Source organism: Anabrus simplex, chromosome 7, assembly GCF_040414725.1.
Source record: "Anabrus simplex isolate iqAnaSimp1 chromosome 7, ASM4041472v1, whole genome shotgun sequence".
Classification (NCBI taxonomy): domain Eukaryota; kingdom Metazoa; phylum Arthropoda; class Insecta; order Orthoptera; family Tettigoniidae; genus Anabrus; species Anabrus simplex.
This window is the reverse complement of record NC_090271.1, coordinates 288,687,892-288,708,688: the sequence shown is the minus strand read 5'-3', so window position 1 is coordinate 288,708,688 and position 20,797 is coordinate 288,687,892. Positions and strand designations below refer to the sequence as shown.

General features: G+C 43.0%; 1 protein-coding gene and 1 pseudogene across 2 annotated transcripts in view; one reads left to right on the top strand and one right to left on the bottom strand.

Annotated features, from left to right (window-relative positions):
• The window catches only part of LOC136877573 (uncharacterized), a 1,365,998-nt gene that overhangs the window by 951,000 nt on the left and 394,201 nt on the right, over positions 1–20,797 (bottom strand). The gene's annotated exons all lie outside the window — the stretch shown is intronic.
• Positions 4,921–5,039, top strand: LOC136877893 (5S ribosomal RNA; annotated as a pseudogene).

Here is a 20,797-nt window from a genome sequence, read left to right as displayed (position 1 = left end):
AAATACCGCCGGACTGAGCCAGGATCGAACCTGCCAAGTTAGGGTCAGAAGGCCAGCGCCTCAACCGTCTGAGCCACTCAGCCCGGCAGGTAAGCAGATTAAGAAAGAAAGAAAGAATATTCTGAGCTCAATAAGACAGGAATCACTTTATGGCATTCATATGAAATTGTTCAAGGACAATGCATGATTATAATTTTGGCACTTAGTTCCCTTTCTATTGAGGTCTAGTATTTGTCTTCTATTCGTACCTTCGATTTTATTCTTTACTTCTGCAATTTACTCTGCCCCTGTATGTTTTCTGTACCTAAAATATCTGTTATCCATAGAATATTTGGATGCATGCGTTCTAAATTAATTCCTGTTTGACACGGTGGACGAAATTTCAAAATTATTTATCGTCGGCGAAGAAACAATAGCTCGAATGTCACAACGCTCTTCTTATCCATTATTTCCCTCAAGACTGGTTACGTTCGTTGTGTTCATTTTCGTATGCTCCTTTGTAAAAGAAAATGAACCTTAAATACATTATACTGTAGGAGTGCGTAAATATGTGATGGAAACATACATTCCTACAGCAGAGTAAGGTTCATTTTCCCTTGCAAGTGCCGTGGTATAGGAAGGTATCATGTCAGGGATGATAAATGATTACAACGTGCTTTAGGTCGCACCGACACCGATAGGTCTTGTGGCGACGATATGATAGGATAGGGTTAGGTGTGGGAAGGAAGCGGCCGTGGCCTACATTAAGGTACATCCCGAGCATTTTCCTGGAGTGAAAATGGCAAACCACAGAAAATCATCATCAGAGCTACCGACAGTCGGGTTCGAACCCACTATCTCCCAGATACAAGCTCATAGCTGCGCGCCCCTAACCGCACGGCCAACTCGCCCGGTAATGATGAATGATTAAAGAGAGTTACTAAAATGAAATTGACAGGTAAAAACAGGAGATCTCAAAGAAACCTACACGGACTCCATTTTGTCCAGTACAATTTACTGAACTCGGAAAATAGGGATAAAACTGCCGACGGCTGACCGACTGAGCTACGGTGAATCTACGAGAAATACTGCAGTTGGTGACTAAAACTTTCATATTGACGTGACAATGTCTCACTCGGCAGACATCCGTGCACGTAAAGCTGGAGTTATGACTGTTTATCACACCTTGTTTCTGGCAAACTAGAGGCTATTCCCCTCATACTCCTAGTAGTAATTCTGTACGCCAAGGATCCAATCGCTTGTATATCAATTGAATGCACAGTATTGATAAGTGTTAATGCGACTTTAAGTCCTCTTGAAGCTGTTTCGTTATTGCCTGGAAGAGATGAGTGAGTTAGGCTGGATAACTACCGTTCAGCCTAGGGGCACGAGACGACCTCGGCTTCTATTGTCTGTTTCGTCGGGCGTCTCCATGGATTTCCTGGAAGGCGAAACTAGAACTCTCGTATCCTGTCTGTATATATAAAGTGTATAAAAGCAGGCTCGCCTCGAATCGGAGTCGTTGGTATTGAGTTGTATTTTGCTTTATTGAGTACTTCGGTGTGTGAATCAGTGATTGTGTGAGTTATCGGTCTTGTATGGAGTCGAGCCAAGTGTGCAATCAACGTGCACTGTGAAAGCCAACCGACGTGCATTCGAACCTGCCTACCTGGAACTGCTGTGTAAAGTGACTGTACTGCGAAGCGAAGTAAAAGCTGAAACCTGTCAATGAAGATTTCCCAGAGGATTGCCGTTCCAGGCAAAGACTGCCAGCCGAAGATCCGCTGAGGACAAGAGACTTTTGCAAATGGCCAGTAATTAGGGAACTGTTGTCATAATTCAATGGAGGGCTACATGAAGGGCTAGTCAAGGAGATAAATTTTCAGGAGAGCAAAAAAGATAGTTTGCAATGAGATCCAAGATCAGAATAATTAAGGGATGCAATTTCGAATCTGTTTCCAGGTTGGCTTCTGATCTCCCTAACAAGATACCGTTTTAAGTGATTAGGCTTTAAATTTGTCTCGATGCTACTTAATATTTTTATGATTTGTGCAGACCTATGCCATTTTGATATACAGTAGCGTGACTTATGCCGTTTTGAGTGTTTAAGCAAATATTCAAAGATTTCGCCTTCCTGGAGGCCATGTGTGCGTAATGCCCATTTTAGAACATGAAATAGTACGGTTAATAATGATTGTGATAAGAAGTAATTAGGTTACAAGAATATACTGCTTAACAGTATGTCAGACATTAAAAAAACAAGGGATCTTCTATAATGATATCTTTAAACTACAGTGCATCTTTTCAAAAGTAGAAATATTTAAAATATGTCGTTTATGTTTACTGCTTTCAGCTTCATGTAAAAATCATGAATGTTAGGTGGAATAAGGTTAAGTAAATCAAAAAAAAGTTAATTATCTCAGCAAAAATAGGTACGCTGTCTGTGTATCTCTTGGGTACAAATGTATTGCGGAGTCTTGCTCTCCATTTGCGCAGCAAACACAGCTGTTTGAAAGTTCCCCTTTCAGCAGAGGTTCCTTAGAGAACAATACCTTCTTGTCTAGTATAACATACCAATTCACATATTTCCACATAAAACGGTCATCTCATGTGTTACTTTTCTATTCACTAAATGCTTCTTGAACGAGGCAGAACAATCAAAATTATCATCCTGCGTCATTTCCTTGGTTACAGTCCGGCTCCATGGCTAAATGGTTAACGTGCTTCTGGCCTTTGGTCACAAAGGTCCCGGGTTAGATTCCGGGTAGGGTCGGGAATTTTAACCACAATTGATCAATTCCGCTGGCACGGCGGCTGGTTGTATATGTCGCCTTCATGATCATTTCATTCTCATCACGACGTGCAGGTCGCCTACGAAGGTCAAATCAAAAGACCTGCACCTGGCGAGCCGAACGTGTTCTCGGACACTTTTGGCACTAAAAACCATACGCCATTAAATTTTTTCCTTGATAACAATTATTTTCTTACCTCTGGCTCTCACCACCTGGTACAAATCATGAGAATAGTAGATGGAAATAACAATTTTCTTTTCCTATTTCTCAATTCGAGCATGAGCTACGTCACATTCCATATGGATGTGACCTAACACACGAATTTTTTGATGAATGGTTCGAAGGTGAGGAAACTTCAAAACTAGCTTTCATAAATATCTCTAAGCCATGAGTGTTCTTGTACTATACACCACATGTGTCAGAATAAAATGTCATCATAACATAAATAAATAGAAGTATTGCATAAAACGGTATAAGTCGTTTTAAATCTTTCATACCGACCAACATTGTGGAGTTTAGACACTTATACTGCATTACATAACATGTATATGGAAGGGGTTAGACTTCTGCCCTTCATACCGGATGGAGACCCACACTTACTGGATCGGCCAAAGGTCTCAACTCAAAATTGCTACTTTTGACTTACGCCTTTTATACCGAACTCTGTAGAATTGTGAGCATGGGTACTAATTGTGTCATCCTAGATTAAATTAAGAACCAAACCAAATCCCATATCACTACAACCCTTGAAGGGCCTTGGCCTACCAAGCGACCGCTGCTCAGCCCCAAGGCCTGCAGATTACGAGGTGCCATGTGGTCAGCACGACGAATCTTCTCGACCGTTATTCTTGGCTTTCTAGACCGGGGCCCCCATCTCGCCGTCAGATAGCTCCTCAATTCTAATCACGTAGGCTGAGTGGACCTCGAACCAGCCCTCAGGTCCAGGTAAAAATCCCTGACCTGGCCGGGAATCGAACCCGGGGCCTTCGGGTAAGATGCAGGCACGCTACCCCTACACCACGGGGCCGGCCTAGTTTAAATTAGTTAACTAAAATAGTGAGTGTTTTATTCGTAACAATATGCGCTCTCCCTGATTCTCAGAGTTTCTTTACCCACGATGTACCTCCATTACGGACCCAGAACCAGAACACGGCTTCGCGTCTCAGCAGCTCACTAATTAAACCGCACACTTATCGCCCACCAGCGCCGGAAATTAAAAGAAACAAATTATAAAGCGACCATTGTTCTGTGCCTCCTCTTACTCCCCCTCGACAGTGGTAGACAATAGATGAGTCCTATGGAGTAATTTTGGTAAATACTGAAGCCCCAAGTTGACAATTAGCAATTTCTGAGGGCGAGGGAGACCCTATGGTCCACTGAAGCCTCACTAAGGCGGATTACGTAGTTGCAGGAAGTAAACTTGGTCCAAATGCATTAAGGGAGGGAACCATCTCTCTGCTTGTACTTACTTGATAGGATACGTCATTTCCTTGTGTGAGTGAGTTCAACGCTCCCTCTGTGGTGTAGTGGTTAGGGTGATAAGCTGCCATCCCCGAGGCTCGGGGTCGATTCTCGGCTCTGCCACGAAATTCCAAAAGTGGTACGAGGGCTGGAACGGGGTCCACTCAGCCTCGGGAAGTCAACTGAGTAGAGGGGGGGTTCGATTCCCTCCACAGCCATCCTCGAAGTGGTTTTCCCGTGGTTTCCCACTTCTCCTCCAATCAAATGCCGGGATGGTACCAAACTTAAGGCCACGGCCACTTCCTTCCCTCTTCCTTGTATATTCCTACCAATCTTCCCAACCTCCGACAAGGCCCCTGTTCACCACAGCCTGGACGAGGTACTGGTCATTCTCCCCAATTGTATCCTCCGACCCAAAGACTCACGCTCCAGGACACCGCCCTTGAGGCGGTAGAGGTGGGATCCCTCACTGAGTCCGAGGGAAAACCAAACCTGGAGGGCAAACAGATTAGAAAGAAAGAGTCCAACGCTGGTTTGTTCTATAGCAGCGCTATTCAAACAGTTTGGTCGCCGTACCCCCGAAGTACGAGTGTACTGCAATTATACCAAAACATATCAAATGATTGTTTCTGGATGCCAAATAGTATTAACTATAACCATCATCATCATCATCATCATCATCATCATCGCCAACGGCCCTACCATTTTGAATACATCGGTTCTCGGACAATCACGGGAGTTAAGCAACACTGGGCGTGGTCAGTACTTGGATAGGTGCCCGCTTGGGAACACCACATGCCGTTGGCTAAATCCTCTTTAGCTGCATCTGTGAATAAGTGATAGAGTGTCGGCCTCCGTATCCCAAGATAGCGGGCTCAAACCCGACATAGGTAGTCGGATGTTTGAAGGGCGGAAAAAAGACCATTCGTCACTCCATGTCGTACAATGTCGGCATGTAAAAGATCTCTGGTGACACATTTGGTGTTTACCCGACAATATTCATTAAATATCAACCGTAGACACCCAAGAGAGTTTCGGTTTACTCGGTCTGCCATCTAGTAGGCCTAGAGCAGACAGCCAGATGGCGTCAAATTGTATATGATGATGCTGGATTTAGAATGTTAAACTAGTAGTATTTCTTGTAATATTTCCTTTCCATGGAATTGCTTGTTGTACTCTTGTTAATTGTTTGTTTGTTTGTTTATTTGTTGTTATTGTTGTTGTTGGATAATTATGTTAACTTTACTGTATTACTACACTATTGTAAGTGACTAATGCCACCGGGATATTTCTCATTTGCGATGTATTTGTTAATAATAATAATAATAATAATAATAATAATAATAATAATAATAATAATAATAATAATAATAATAAACTGAAATGCTTGCACACGGTAGCTGAGGCCATACGATTATTATTATTATTATTATTATTATTATTATTATTATTATTATTATTATCATCCGCAGATTATCTTGTCTCTGGACGCGCTGAGGCACGAAAGGGTTATGGCTGGAGATTTAAGGTCGCACTCCTTTCCTACCACGGAATTTTCAACTGAAAATCCCATTCCAGCAACACTAGGAATCAAACCAGGATCGCCGGGATGACAGGCAAGCAGCTAAGCCGCTACACCACCCTGTTCCCCCAATAGTAACAATAATGTATTCCATGTAATCGTCTTTGGGCAAAGGAAACATCGCAACTCCTCCGAAAAAAAGAAGAAGAAAAAAAAAAGGAACGAAGCGGTCAGCAGTGGCGGGAGAAGTGTTCTTGGCATTTTCATTGCTTAGTGACAGCCCAATTATTCGACCACTGAGTGTTCTGTTCCCTCCTAAGGCAACGCCGGAAGCCTTCACAAGACAGATGGAAAAACGTGGTTTATTCGTGGCTGGAATTACGAGGTTTTCACTGTTTTTCTTTTTTTTTTTTTTTTTTTTTTTTGCTATTTGCTTTACGTCGCACCGACACAGATATGTCTTATGGCGACGATGGGACAGGAGAGGCCTAGGAATTGGAAGGAAGCGGCCGTGGCCTTAATCAAGGTACAGCCCCGGCATTTGCCTGGTGTGAAAATGGGAAACCATGGAAAACCAGCTTCAGGGCTGCCGACAGTGGGGCTCGAAGTCACTATCTCCCGATTACTGGATACTGGCCGCACTTAAGCCACTGCAGCTATCGAGCTCGGTGAGGTTTTTCACTGCTTAGCAACGAAATATTTACGAGTATTGGGCTATTAACAATGCTACAATTTTACTACACACTGCTACTGAAAATACTGAAGTGAATGAGTGGATTAGGGAAATAAACATTAAAAGAAGAGCAATGCAGCTTGAGTAAGTACTTTTTTTTTTGTTACTGAGTCAATGAGAGGTACAAACTGACACATATTTTACAATGAATAGTTCGGAAAGAGGACTGTGTGCAGTGGTAGACAAATACAAAGCAAATCAAAGCAAAGCATAGTCACCTCCGTACAGGCCATGAAGGCCCTTGGAGGAGTGGAAGGTAAAGGCTTCCACTATCCATAACCTCGGCACGCGATGGGCTAGAGTAGTTAGCTCTACGCCCGGCCGCCTTTGTCCCCAGGAATTAACCTGGTACTCGTTTTTGGTGTAGGATGAGTGAACCTCAGGGCCATATGCACCTCCGTAAGTGGAAATCTCGTTTCTTTAATTTTACGACTTCCTGACGGGGATTCGAACCCACGTCCTTCCGGGCGAACCAAGCACGCCTTTACCGCCTCGGCCAGGAAGCCCCTGGTAGACAAATACACTAAATCAAAACAAATGAGCACGCTCGACTTTTTTCTGAACTGCTTACTGAAAACAGTTATAATAATAATAATAATAATAATAATAATAATAATAATAATAATAATAATAATAATAATAATAATAATAATAATACCGGGCGAGTTGGCCGTGCGCGTAGAGGAGCGCGGCTGTGAGCTTGCATCCGGGAGATAGTAGGTTCGAATCCCACTATCGGCAGCCCTGAAGATGGTTTTCCGTGGTTTCCCATTTTCACACCGGGCAAATGCTGGGGCTGTACCTTAATTAAGGCCACGGCCGCTTCCTTCCAACTCCTAGGCCTTTCCTATCCCATCGTCGCCATAAGACCTATCTGTGTCGGTGCGACGTAAAGCCCCTAGCAATAATAATAATAATGCTATTGGCTTCGGTGTCACTGACTACTTTTACGGTTTTCGGAGAAGCCAATGTACCGGAATTTAGTCCCGCAGGAGTTATTTTACGTGTCAGTAAATCTACCGACCCGAGGCTGACGTATTCGAACACCTTCACATACCATCGGACTGGGCCAGGATCGAACCTGCCAAGATGGGTTCAGAAGGCCAGCGTCTCAACCGTCTGAGACACTTAGCCCAATTAGAAACTACAGTAAATTTGCGTACCCCACTTTTGAATACGACTGTTCTATCGAGGCTCACTGCAATGTCAGCGCTCACAAAGTCACTGGTGGCATTAATACACATTCTGTCTCAGTGAGGAAAGGAATGGCAAACTATTTCTCTTTTCACCTCGCCGTTTCTTATCGTGGGCTCCCAATTTCCATCTTCCCTGTCCCGCGTGAGGGTATTGAACCAAGGAAAACATTACAGAAATAATTAAGAAAATAAAGGACTTAAATAAAAAATAAAACGAGTAAGGAAACAAGCTATTATAGGCTGTTTCTCCGGAACTGCATTTAGGCCTGAAGTGATTTTCGAAATTCGTCCTTTGTTCACAGTTTAAAACCCTTCCGGGCCCTTTAGCCCTTCAACTCTCGGCACAATTGAAGAAAGGGCTTAATTTCCTGTTTTTCGTATTAAGGGGAACCCTACTTTGTGTGCTAAGAAATGTTCTGAACGTTAAAAGTCCGACCACATGTATAAGAGACCTAATAGACAAACATCAGTATACAGAGAATTAATTTTACAAAATAAAATACAGTAATTCCACTGCGACAAGCACAGATAACTTTCTTTCTTAACCTGTTTACCCTCCAGGGTTGGTTTTTCCCTCGGACTCAGCGAGGGATCCCACCTCTACCGCCTCAAGTGCAGTGTCCTGGAGTGTGAGACATTGGTTCGGGGGATACAACTGGAGAGGATGACCAGTACCACACCCAGGCGGCCTCACCTGCTATGCTGAACAGGGGCCTTGGTGGAGGATGGGAAGATTGGAAGGGAGAGGGAAGGAAGCGGCCGTGGCCTTTAGTTAGGTACAATCCCGCCATTTGCCTGGAGGAGAAGTGGGAAACCACGGAAAACCACTTCCAGGATGGCTGAGGTGGGAATCGAACCCACCTCTACTCAGTTGACCCCCCGAGGCTGAGTGGACCCCGTTCTAGCTCTCGTACCGGCAAAGCCGGAAATCGAACCCGGGCCTCCGAGGGCGGCAGCTAATCACACTGACCACTACACCACAGAGGCGGACAGCACAGATAACTCGACATGACATTGTTAGGGTTTCTTCTTTTAAATTCCTGAATCTATAAACAAGCCAGTACTCTACGTTTTATTTTGAGTGACAAAGCGAGTTGGTTACGCGGTTTGAGTCAAGTAGCTGTGAGCTTGCATTCGGAAGATAGTGCGTTCGAACCCCACTGTCAGTAGCCCTAAAGAAGGTTTTCCGTGGTTTCCCATTTTCACACCAGGCACATGCTGTACCCTAACGAAGGCCAGTCACTCCCTTCCCATTCCTACCCATTGTTTCCATACGACGCTTGTATCGATGCAACGTAAAGCAAATAGGAAAACAACGCTCCTTTTTTAGGACGTTTTTGTAACTGAATTTTCTAAGAACATTTAATACACGCGCAAATTATTTGCGTAACCCTATATTACTGACAGCCCTAAGTCCGCAAATGGGAAGGAAATATGATTACAGTGAGTATTTATGAGTGGGAAGGTAATTTACGTACCGCAGCTTATGTAAAAAGGAGGCAATTTACATTCTTCGAATGACTACGTGTACTTGCTCTGATTTCGGTGGGACTTTGGGATAAAATATGGAATAATACATATGAGACAGGTTTGTTACCTTATGCACTGAACCACATGCACGTCATGTGTGTAAGACATCGGAAGCTACAAAAGGAACTTCCAACAATGCAATAACAGTTGGTTCAGAAATACTTCTCAGTTGGGAAGTACACTGACTGACAGAGCAAATGCAACACCAAGAAGGAGTGGTTCGAAAGGGATGAAAGTTGGGGAAAAAACAGAGACGGCACGGACGAATAATTGATGTTTATTTCAAACCGATATGCAGGTTACACAATGCGCACGGCATCGACTCAGTAGGATGTAGGACCACCGCGAGCGGCGATGCACGCAGAAACACGTCGACGTACAGAGTCAATAAGAGTGCGGATGGTGTCCTGAGGGATGGTTCTCCATTCTCTGTCAACCATTTGCCACAGTTGGTCGTCCGTACGAGGCTGGGGCAGAGTTTGCAAACGGCGTCCAATGAGATCCCACACGTGTTCGATTGGTGAGAGATCCGGAGAGTACGCTGGCCACGGGAGCATCTGTACACCTCGTAGAGCCTGTTGGGAGATGCGAGCAGTGTGTGGGCGGGCATTATCCTGCTGAAACAGAGCATTGGGCAGCCCCTGAAGGTACGGGAGTGCCACCGGCCGCAGCACATGCTGCACGTAGCGGTGGGCATTTAACGTGCCTTGAATACGCACTAGAGGTGACGTGGAATCATACGCAATAGCGCCCCAAACCATGATGCCGCGTTGTCTAGCGGTAGGGCGCTCCGCAGTTACTGCCGGATTTGACCTTTCTCCACGCCGACGCCACACTCGTCTGCGGTGACTATCACTGACAGAACAGAAGCGTGACTCATCGGAGAACACGACGTTCCGCCATTCCCCCATCCAAGTCGCTCTAGCCCGGCACCATGCCAGGCGTGCACGTCTATGCTGTGGAGTCAATGGTAGTCTTCTGAGCGGACGCCGGGAGTGCAGGCCTCCTTCAACCAATCGACGGGAAATTGTTCTGGTCGACATTGGAACAGCCAGGGTGTCTTGCACATGCTGAAGAATGGCGGTTGACGTGGCGTGCGGGGCTGCCACCGCTTGGCGGCGGATGCGCCGATCCTCGCGTGCTGACGTCACTCGGGCTGCGCCTGGACCCCTCGCACGTGCCACATGTCCCTGCGCCAACCATCATCGCCACAGGCGCTGCACCGTGGACACATCCCTATGGGTATCGGCTGCGATTTGACGAAGCGACCAACCTGCCCTTCTCAGCCCGATCACCATACCCCTCGTAAAGTCGTCTGTCTGCTGGAAATGCCTCCGTTGACGGCGGCCTGGCATTCTTAGCTATTCACGTGTCCTGTGGCACACGACAACACGTTCTACAATGACTGTCGGCTGAGAAATCACGGTACGAAGTGGGCCATTCGCCAACGCCGTGTCCCATTTATCGTTCGCTACGTGCGCAGCACAGCGGCGCATTTCACAACATGAGCATACCTCAGTGACGTCAGTCTACCCTGCAATTGGCATAAAGTTCTGACCACTCCTTCTTGGTGTTGCATTTGCTCTGTCAGTCAGTGTATATCTTGAGTGGCTCTTTCTAAACATTCCCGGGCACTCGTGCTCCACTTCAGTTCTTATTATTAAAGTATTTCTCAGTTTACAATCCTTTTCCCTGCCTCCCGCTCTGTTAAATATTCATTTTATTCCCGGCTCATCGCTCACACTCCAGTTTTAAACTTGCAATAGAGATGATTAAAAAGGGAAATACACAAGGCTCATGCCACTCGGAGAGGAACAAGTACTAATTTTACGATTCGAGATGATGAGGCTTTTAGTATGTTTTAATGATGAAGTATATAGCGAAATTCCGAGAACTCTCCACTTCTTGAGCAACAGTATTTAAAAGAAGAAAGAGGAAGTTACTAGTAATCTGTCAAACAAGTCTGGCCATTTCAAAACATCAAGAGTCGAGAGAGAAGGAGGAATTGTGCCAGCAAGTGGCACGCATGTGGGGTGCGGGCATGAGGTTTCGAATTCTCCTCGGACCTGTGTAGGCACGTCATGAGCTGCAGAAGCTTATGCTATTGCACAAACAGAAAAAGCCACGAAATGACTTGTATGTTGGGGTCGGAAGTTGAAGACTTATAAATTGCAAAACATCCAGAAACCTGTAAATAAAACCTGTACAAAGACCACAGTCCGCCTCTGTGGTGTAGTGGTTAGTGTGATTAGCTGCCACCCCCAGAGGTCCGTGTTCGATTCCCGACTCTGGCATGAAATTTGAAAAGGTTTTTTCTTTTTTTTGCTAGTTGTTTTACGTCGCACCGACACAGATAGGTCTTACGGCGACGATGGGACAGGCAAGGGCTAGGATTGGGAAGGAAGCGGCCGTGGCCTTAATTAAGGTACAGCCCCAGCATTTGCCTGGTGTGAAAATGGGAAACCACGGAAAACCATTTTCAGGGCTGCCGACAGTGGGGTTCGAACCTACTATCTCCCGAATACTGGATACTGGCCGCACTTAAGCGACTGCAGCTATCGAGCTCGGCAATTTGAAAAGTTGTACGAGGGCTGGAACGGGGTCCACTCAGCCTCGGGAGGTCAACTGAGTAGAGGTGGGTTCGATTCCCACCTCAGCCATCCTAGAAGTGGTTTCCCGTGGTTTCCCACTTCTCCTGCAGGCAAATGCCGGGATGGTACCTAACTTAAGGCCACGGCCGCTTCCTTCCCTCTTCGTTGTGCATCCCTTCCAATCTTCCCATCCTCCACCAAGGCCCCTGTTCAGCATAGCAGGTGAGGCCGCCTGGTTTTGGTACGGGTCATCCTCTCCACTTGTATTCCCCGAACCAATGTCTCACACTCCAGGACACAGTCCCTGAGGCGGTAGAGGTAGGATCCCTCGTTCAGTCCGCGGGAAAAACCGACCCTGGAGGGTAAACAGATTAATAAGAAAAAGAAGAAGACCTAAACATATCCAAAATGTACCTAAACACTGACAACAAGGACGCAGAAATGCAATCCAAATTAACTGTATTTAACGAAGGAATATAATGTTTTAAATCGCAAAATTGTAGTTGCATGCAACATACGGTACAAAAGTACATAAGTTAAATACTTCTTCCTTCAGACATTATATATTTTTAAATTAACAGAATTTAAAAATGGAATTCCGTGTTTGTTAAAAAAGTACTTGTAGGATTTAGAATGATTTTTTTTCCAGCCAGAATGACTTCAGCGAACCCGCAATGGACATCCTGGAGGAAGAAATCGAAATTAGTATAACTGGAATAATATTTGTCGTAACCACACTTGAGTTCCAGAAACTGGAATTCGTAAGAGTTACCTCAGTTAGCTTTTCAGTAGGCCTGTATCCAGGTTCTTAGCTGTAAAGGATCTTCGGTTTTCAGATAGCACGTTGCAAAACACTGAGAAACATCTCCCCAATTAACGGATGTTAAGGGTTCATACTTGAAACAAGTGAGATCTTCCAGTTCAAAAACACTCACATCAAAATTTCTTCCTTTCATTATTTCACTTATCTTGCACATAATTTGATACCTCTGGTTTGCAAGCATTAATTTCATTTCTTTTCATTTCACTTCACTTCATTGTCGCTCTTACTACATAAAAGTTGTTTAAGAGGTGATGGATGAAACAATGATGATTCGATCTGAGAATGGGCAGTACAGATGTAGTCAGAAAAGGGGAAGTTGCAGAAAAAAAGCAGTTAAGTCTTTAAGAGGCTAGAAAAGGACCTATAAGCCAAAACACACCAAAAAAGCAAAAAACACAAATAAAACCCACCATGTTCTCGCCTACAATGACCCAGAATGAACATATATTATGCTGGGCCTCTTCTTCGGACACTTGACAAAAATGGAACATTCCTCAACTTCTGAAGCTTACTTATTGATATAATATTGGAACATGTCTGTGGCAAGTAGGAAGAGAATAGGACAAACAGGGTTGCAAATCTCGCAACTTTAAATATGATGATTCCCTTCCGACTCAATACTTCATCATCATCATCATCATTATCATCGTCGTCGTTCTAGCCTTTCTTCCCCTGTTCGTTCATTTGAGATTAGCTCTCCTAGTCCTCAGTCTACAGACTTTGTGGTCTTGTAACGAAACGAAAGCAGCACGATTTGTTGAGGATGATTTCCGACAAAAAATGTAGTGTTAGAAAAATATTTCAAAGTTTGGGGCTGGGAGGATTTGCAGGAGTATGCAGTATGATCCAATCTGTCAGTGGAGAGATGGCGTGAATTATATTAACAGACGAATAAGCTTGTGAGTGGAGTTTTTTAAAAGTAGGAAAGAAGAATGAAGATAAAATTGTAATTTAAGAGGACAAACTGGGGGAAATATTCATTTAGAGGACGAGGAGTATGGGGCTGTAATAATTTACAAAATAAAATGTTAGATAAATTTCCAAGTTCTCCGAGAACATTTTCAGGGCTGCCGACTGTCTTCTGAATACAAGCTGAGAGGTATGTCACCGAAATCGCGCGGCGACTTGCTTGGTCATCATCTAAATAGGTGGTGATCTTTATTAGGACACACAAACGTGTGCAGCGTGGTGGTTCTTCAAGTGTAATTACACATCTCAATGAAAAAATTATTTCCTTCTCTGATGATTCTCCAACTGAGAGGTAACATTTTAAGGTGTTCAAATACTACTACACCCTATCATTGTCTTCTAACAGGTTAAGGAACTCCTATGGGACAAATTCCTTCCACTTCCAGTGTTATTTAGAATCTATAGAAATTGAAGAGATATTACATAACATTATTTTTAGCCTTGTCGAGACAAAACCAGCGCCTTTATGCTGAATCGAACTAATTTACTCCAGGTTCTTATTAATATGCGCACATATGACTGTGACGATGTAATATTGTGTGTAAATCCAATTTATCCATTATCAATACATTGTGTTTGTGACACGCCCACCCTATGTTGACTAATAAAACCAGAATAAATGTTCGCAGCGTACAGTGGTTGAAAAAGCCCAAAGCTATCCTGTGAAAAAAAAAAGCATTTGACAGAGCGATACAAATTTATCGCACAAAATCTGTGAATGCGTATTTTACTTTTTAAAATGAGTTCTTGTTTATAAAATAAATCTATTATATAGACACAGCAGTCCTTTCAGAGAGAAAATTGAAATAAAAACCATGATGCAATTATTTTCCTCGGAGAGACAAGTGGCTTGTTGAGCCAAACCCTCACATATCGGCTTAGTGCGATAAATTAACAGCAAGTTTAATTTCTGCCTGCCGCTTAAAGTTGTGGCAGGGATCTTTATACGGCTTCTATTGCCGGGTTTGTTTTTAATAACGCGCGGATTAAGAGACCCGATAACAGTCCGAGTAAGAGAATGGGTACGGTTTTATTTGTTAGCTCACGTGCGGTGAGAGAAAGAGAGAGAAACTTATTTCATTGCACATAAATAGCCGAACGTCATGAAGGGGCTGAGTTTCACAGGACACTTTTACTCGAGAGCAGTGGTTCTCAAACTGTGGTATACGTATCCCTAGGGGTAAATCTGACACTTTTAGCGGGGTACGCGAGCAGCCTTCAGGGAAAATTTGAAGGAAAATTAAAATATAGAAGGAAATTCCAATAAAGTTAAATATATTCTCTATCATATAAATATGATTGTAAATAAAAGGTACAGATCTCTGCACATGGTTACGAGGGTATTTAGGGGTTGGAGTAAGGATGCAAAGGAGAGGTAATGTGAGTCTCTGATAAGACCCCAACTAGAGTATCGTTCCAGTGCATGGGACCCTCATTAGGATTACTTGACCGGGCGAGTTGGCCGTGCGCGTAGAGGCGCGCGGCTGTGAGCTTGCATCCGGGAGATAGTAGGTTCGAATCCCACTATCGGCAGCCCTGAAGATGGTTTTCCGTGGTTTCCCATTTTCACACCAGGCAAATGCTGGGGCTGTACCCTAATTAAGGCCACGGCCGCTTCCTTCCAACTCCTAGGCCTTTCCCATCCCATCGTCGCCATAAGACCTATCTGTGTCGGTGCGACGTAAAGCCCCTAGCAAAAAAAAAAAAAAAGGATTACTTGATTCAAGAACTGGAAAAACATCCAAAGAAAAGCAGCTCGATTTGGTCTGGGTGATTTCCGACAAGAGAGTAGCGTTACAAAAATGTTGCAAAGTTTGAGCTGGGAAGACTTGGGAGAGAGGAGACGAGGTGGTCGACTAGGTGGTATGTTCCGAGCTGTCAGTGGAGAGATGGCGTGGAATGACATCAGTAGACGAGTAAGTTTGAGTGGTATTTTTAAAAGCAGGAAAGATCACAATATGAAGGTAAATCCGGAATTCAAGAGTGCAAATTGGGGCAAATATTCATTTATAGGAAGGGGAGTTAGGGACTGGAATAACTTAACAAGGGAGATGTTCAATAAATTTCCAATTTCTTTGCAATCATTTAAGAAGAGGCTAGGAAAACAACACATAGGGAATCTGTCACCTGGGCGACTGCCCTAAATGCAGATCAGTAGTATTTGATTGAATGCAAATGATTGATATTTACTTTAAAAAGTCATCATATCGCTAACCGGCCATTATGTTTATGATCCGTTTCTCAATAATGTATTTATGCAAGGGCGGGTTTTCACCCGTGGTACGATACGACAAATTAGAAAACTCTGTCGCGCCATGCAGGCACACCAATCCCTCTGAAATTCTGATGATTCGTAATCACTAAATTGCAGATTTTTCTTTTTGTTTTAGATTTGGCTTTACGTCGCACCGACAGAGATAGGTTTTAGGGCGACGATGGGATAGGAAATGGCTATATGTTGGAAAGAAGCGAGCGTGGCCTTAATTACGGTAGAGCACCAGCATTTCCTGGTGAGAAAATGGGAAACCACGGAAAACCATCTTCAGAGCTGCCGAATGCAAGGTGACACAAACCACGCAGCCACTTTTCAGTGCATTCTTTGTACATTTACCGCTTGTTACTATTGCAACTTGAAAATATCGCTCAGCTGACGCTGCAACATTTAACTGGCCATGGCTGAAAACAGGCTGAGGCAAATAGATACCTTCATGTCCCTTGAGGTTTACTGATCGTGATAACACAGTGCCAAGCGAATTGGAAATTGGTGCATTTTGAGAGAAAAATGTAAGTATTTTATCGGGTGCTGTTAAGCCATTTCGGGGGATTAGAGCTCTCTGTCCAGTTTTATCTCCACTTATTATTTCCAAATCTAAACTCTTTTCGTGCATACTTATTACAACTAGGCCCTGAGGAGCCGTTGGGAAACGTTCCAAATTCTAAGGAACAGAACTATGGCTCCAATTTATGGAATAAGATGATCTGCAGGTAAACCATTAATTCGACAGAATTCAAGAATTATGCAGAAAAATGAAGTAGCTGCTGACGGTAGTATATGGCTTTGAACTACCGGGCATAAGTTCAATGATTTTCAAGTGAATTAAGAATGGAAACCTTCGAGAAAATGATGTCATTTCTCGCAAATTAATGTTTTGTCATAAATTTCAATCACGATATCATCATGTGCTAAAATTCTGGCTTTTATTTCAATAACATTTGATACGTCACCATCTACAGAGGGGTAGTCACTGTTACCAATTTCTTGCGAAAAATCAGCGAATTCCATTTTTATGTGGTTCCTGCATGCATATAATTATGTAAGCGGAGTGTTTTCAATAAGGGTGAAAAATAAGACTATTCAATACAATTATAACTACATAATTGTTTAATGATAAGCATGTGACAAATCAGGTAAAACCTTTATGAAATATCCCCCCAAAACAACAATTTTCGCACCAGAAGAAATGGAATGTCAGTACGTATGATATATTTTATAAGACGATTTACACACATTAATGAATGACTGTTTGCCATTGGGGATTTATCCAATATTGAGCCATGCTTGTAGAATATCGTCAGCTGCCTTGGAACTTAGTTTTAATCCATACACTGAAATCTCATTTAAATTTAGAGGAGTTTTGAATGTAATGTGCACCGTTCTACTGCTGGGGAGCAAAACAGCGGCTATTCCTGTCCACGAAATACAGCTGACCAGTAAGACGTCCGACGGCGCATGCGTACCTACCCTCTTTCACCTCCCATTTAGTGCCACCTGCTTAGCGCCCTGCAGGCGGCCTGCAAGTACTTGCAAGCGCATTGAGTAATTTGTCTTTAATAATTTAAAAGTATACGGCAAGAAATGTTTATGCCTTAAACGACGCTCTGCAAATTTATAGGCTAAGAGATGTCCATCGGTTCAGCCGTTCTATCAGAATTGATAAAACACTAGGCTGACTTTTGTTACAAATATAGACGATAGATTTAGTTGGCTAACATGACGTTTCTCCATTCATTCATAATTTTTCCTTCAAACTCGAATTAACAATATTGCCAAAAAAAAAAACATGAACTAAACTGTTTCTGAAAAGAAATTCACGCAGTTTTTCAAATGTGAGTTATTTATTATTAAGCTTGAATGCTCCCGTAACTACGTTTGACATACATTCCGTGTGGAATATTAATGTGTCAAATTAACTACACGCAAGAAGCATACCTCTCAACTTTCGCACGCTACATTTGGTGTTCGACGAACGAATAGAATCAACTGATGCAAAGTGAATTGCAGTTACTCCAATTATAACAAGCTATTTTGAATCGAAATTGAAACAGCTGGGACCGGAATTAATGCCAAAATATTAATCGGCGTTGTTATGTTGTTTAATTGGATCTGGAAGACACCGTGATTGTTAGCACCCAGAATTTTAAAAGAGAGTTCGGTGTTTTTGCAGAGTTCCTCTATAGGCCAGGGATGGCAAACCCTTACCGAGCAGAGTGTCAATTGAAGTCTTGTTTGTCACTTTTTACTGTTTATTGTGCCATATTGAAAATCATCACGAAACACATAATCTGACTTCATTTAGGTATTATATTTCGTTACATATAAATTCATTCGACAGAATGCTTCAGGATTTTATTTTGCAAACATCTATGAAAATTACATTTTTAATAGTGTAAATTTTAATTATAAGGTATTTTTGCTTTATCGTAATGAAATTTGTATAAAATATGGGCATAGAATTAATTGAAACACATTTTACTAAAGCGTAATATTAAAATATGCTGTGTTACTAGTTTTCCAACCTATTTAATACACTTTTAAAACATCCAAATATGTTAGTATGTTATCTGACGTGCCAAAAGAGTAGGGTTCGTGTGTCATCAAGCGGCACGCGTATCATAGGTTCGCATCCCTGCACTAGGCATATAGTACGGGTGTACTATCATTGTTTGAATCATAACTGGTTTTATGCAGTTCTCTATGCGCCCCGATCCTGCGTTAACACTTCAATTTCTAACTTACGTAACTACTACATCCTACATCTAGCCTAATAACTTTTTCCTATTTATGCCTTGGTCTACCTCTCCCTATCGTACCACCTCCCCATCCAAAAACAACAACAACAACAACAAAACAACTAAACAAGTCGTTCTTCTCTCAACAGTTCGATTCATTTTCTCTTCATTCGTGACAGACCCATCTCACAATCAGCATTCTTCCGTAACACCACATTTCAAAAGCTACTATTCTCTTTCTTTCTCAGATAGTTATTGTCTATGTTCCATTTTCATAGAATGGCACATTGAGATGAAAGTATTCACAACATCTTTCTGCTTCCTACATCAATATTCGAAGTAAGAAAATTTGTTTTATTAAGAAAGAAAGCCCTTCCTTCCTTCCTTCCTTCCTTCCTTCCTTCCTTCCTTCCTTCCTTCCTTCCTTCAGCTAGTCTGCATTTTATGCAGTCCTTACTTCCTCCATCGTTAGTTACTCTAAAAGTAAAGTAACAATATTCACCTACTTCCTCTAGGACTTCCTGTCCTAATTATTTTCAGTTTGATAGGAATTTCAGCAAATAATAGCTCACCTCTGCTTTCTCGTGAAACAATCCGCGACACAAATATTCAATCCAAATCCTGAAGAACGATATCTTCATAACTTGTCAATGAAGCCACAGATATAAAATACACTAATCAATCATTATGTAATCAACTACTCACAATTTTATTTTCTAAATTTTCTCGTGTTTTAATGTACACCTTTTCCTCCGCAGCAATCTCCAGTTGTGGAAAGAAGAAATGAAATACAATTTCAAGACGTCCTACACCATCCGACTTCGTTAGACTGCAGCCCATTACTTTTGTTTTGTTTAGACAATAATAACAGTGCAGAAATACACACAGACTTATGTACAGTAAAGATGACCTCCTTCCAATTCCTCTGAAGACGACGGGTTCCATTATGATAGAATTAGTGTTAATGGTTTCACAGCCCGCTGAGTGCTTTTACGGCTTTCGGGGAAGCCGAGGTGTCGAATTATGTCCTGCAGGAGTCCTTTCACGTGCCAGTAAATGTATTGACACGAGACTGGCATAACTGAACACATCCAAATACCATAGGACTGAGCCAGGTTCGAAACTGTGAAAGAAAATATGCCGCAACTTAACTGCTGAAGTAGCTATCTACCTGTCAAGATTCGGAACTGTCATCCTCTGATATGTTTATCAAAAGTATAAAGCACGGTAAATTAGTCAGAAGAGGCAATGTCAGGTGAATACGCAGGTTATATACTGTAAGCGTTTCGCATCCAAGGTGGTTAATGATTTCACAGGCGACCTTATTTAAGCGTTATCGTGTAAAATAATGATTCCTGTGTGATACACAACAGATGACACGACAGTCTACAGTTATTACTAGACTTCCGTCCGACTCGTTGGCTGAATGGTCAGCGTACTGGCCTTCAGTTCAGAGGGACCCTGGTTCGATTCCCGGCCAGTTCAGGGACTTTAACCTTCATTGGTTAATTCCAGTGGTTCTGGGGCTGTGTATTTGTGCTGTCCCCAACATCCCTGCAACTCACAAACCACACATAACACTATCCTCCATCACAATAACACGCAGTTACCTACACATGGCAGATGCCGCCTACCCTCATCGGAGAGTCTGCCTTACAAGGGCTGCACTTGGGAAGGTAGCGGCCATGTTCTTAATTAAGGTACAGTCCAAGCACTTGCCTGGTATGAAAATGGGACACCACACAATAACATCTTCAGGGATGTTGACGTTGGGATTCAAACCCACCATCCCCTGAATGCCAGCTCTCAGCTATGCGACCCCAACCGCACAGCCAATTCACTCGTTAAAAATGCGTTGCACAGAGTCCGTATCCATATCTTGATTTCGGTTCGGAGATAGGTGCTCTATACAACATACCTAGCAAGAGAAACGAAACCTACTGGCATGAAGAAATTAAAGCAATATCCGTATACTTCAAATCCCCAGTTGCACATCTTTAATGACTGCCCCGGGTAAAGCAGCTGTGTTGAATAAAAGAATCATCGAATTAGAAACGACTGCCATAACTGATCCCCGTGAGTGACACGTCCCAAAGAGGCTGCCGTCGTCTTCAGGATATGGAGTGAAAAACTGGTGAAAGCATTCCACCTCTCCCTCCCGTCCTTTCCAACCGATCGCGTCCTTTCGTCT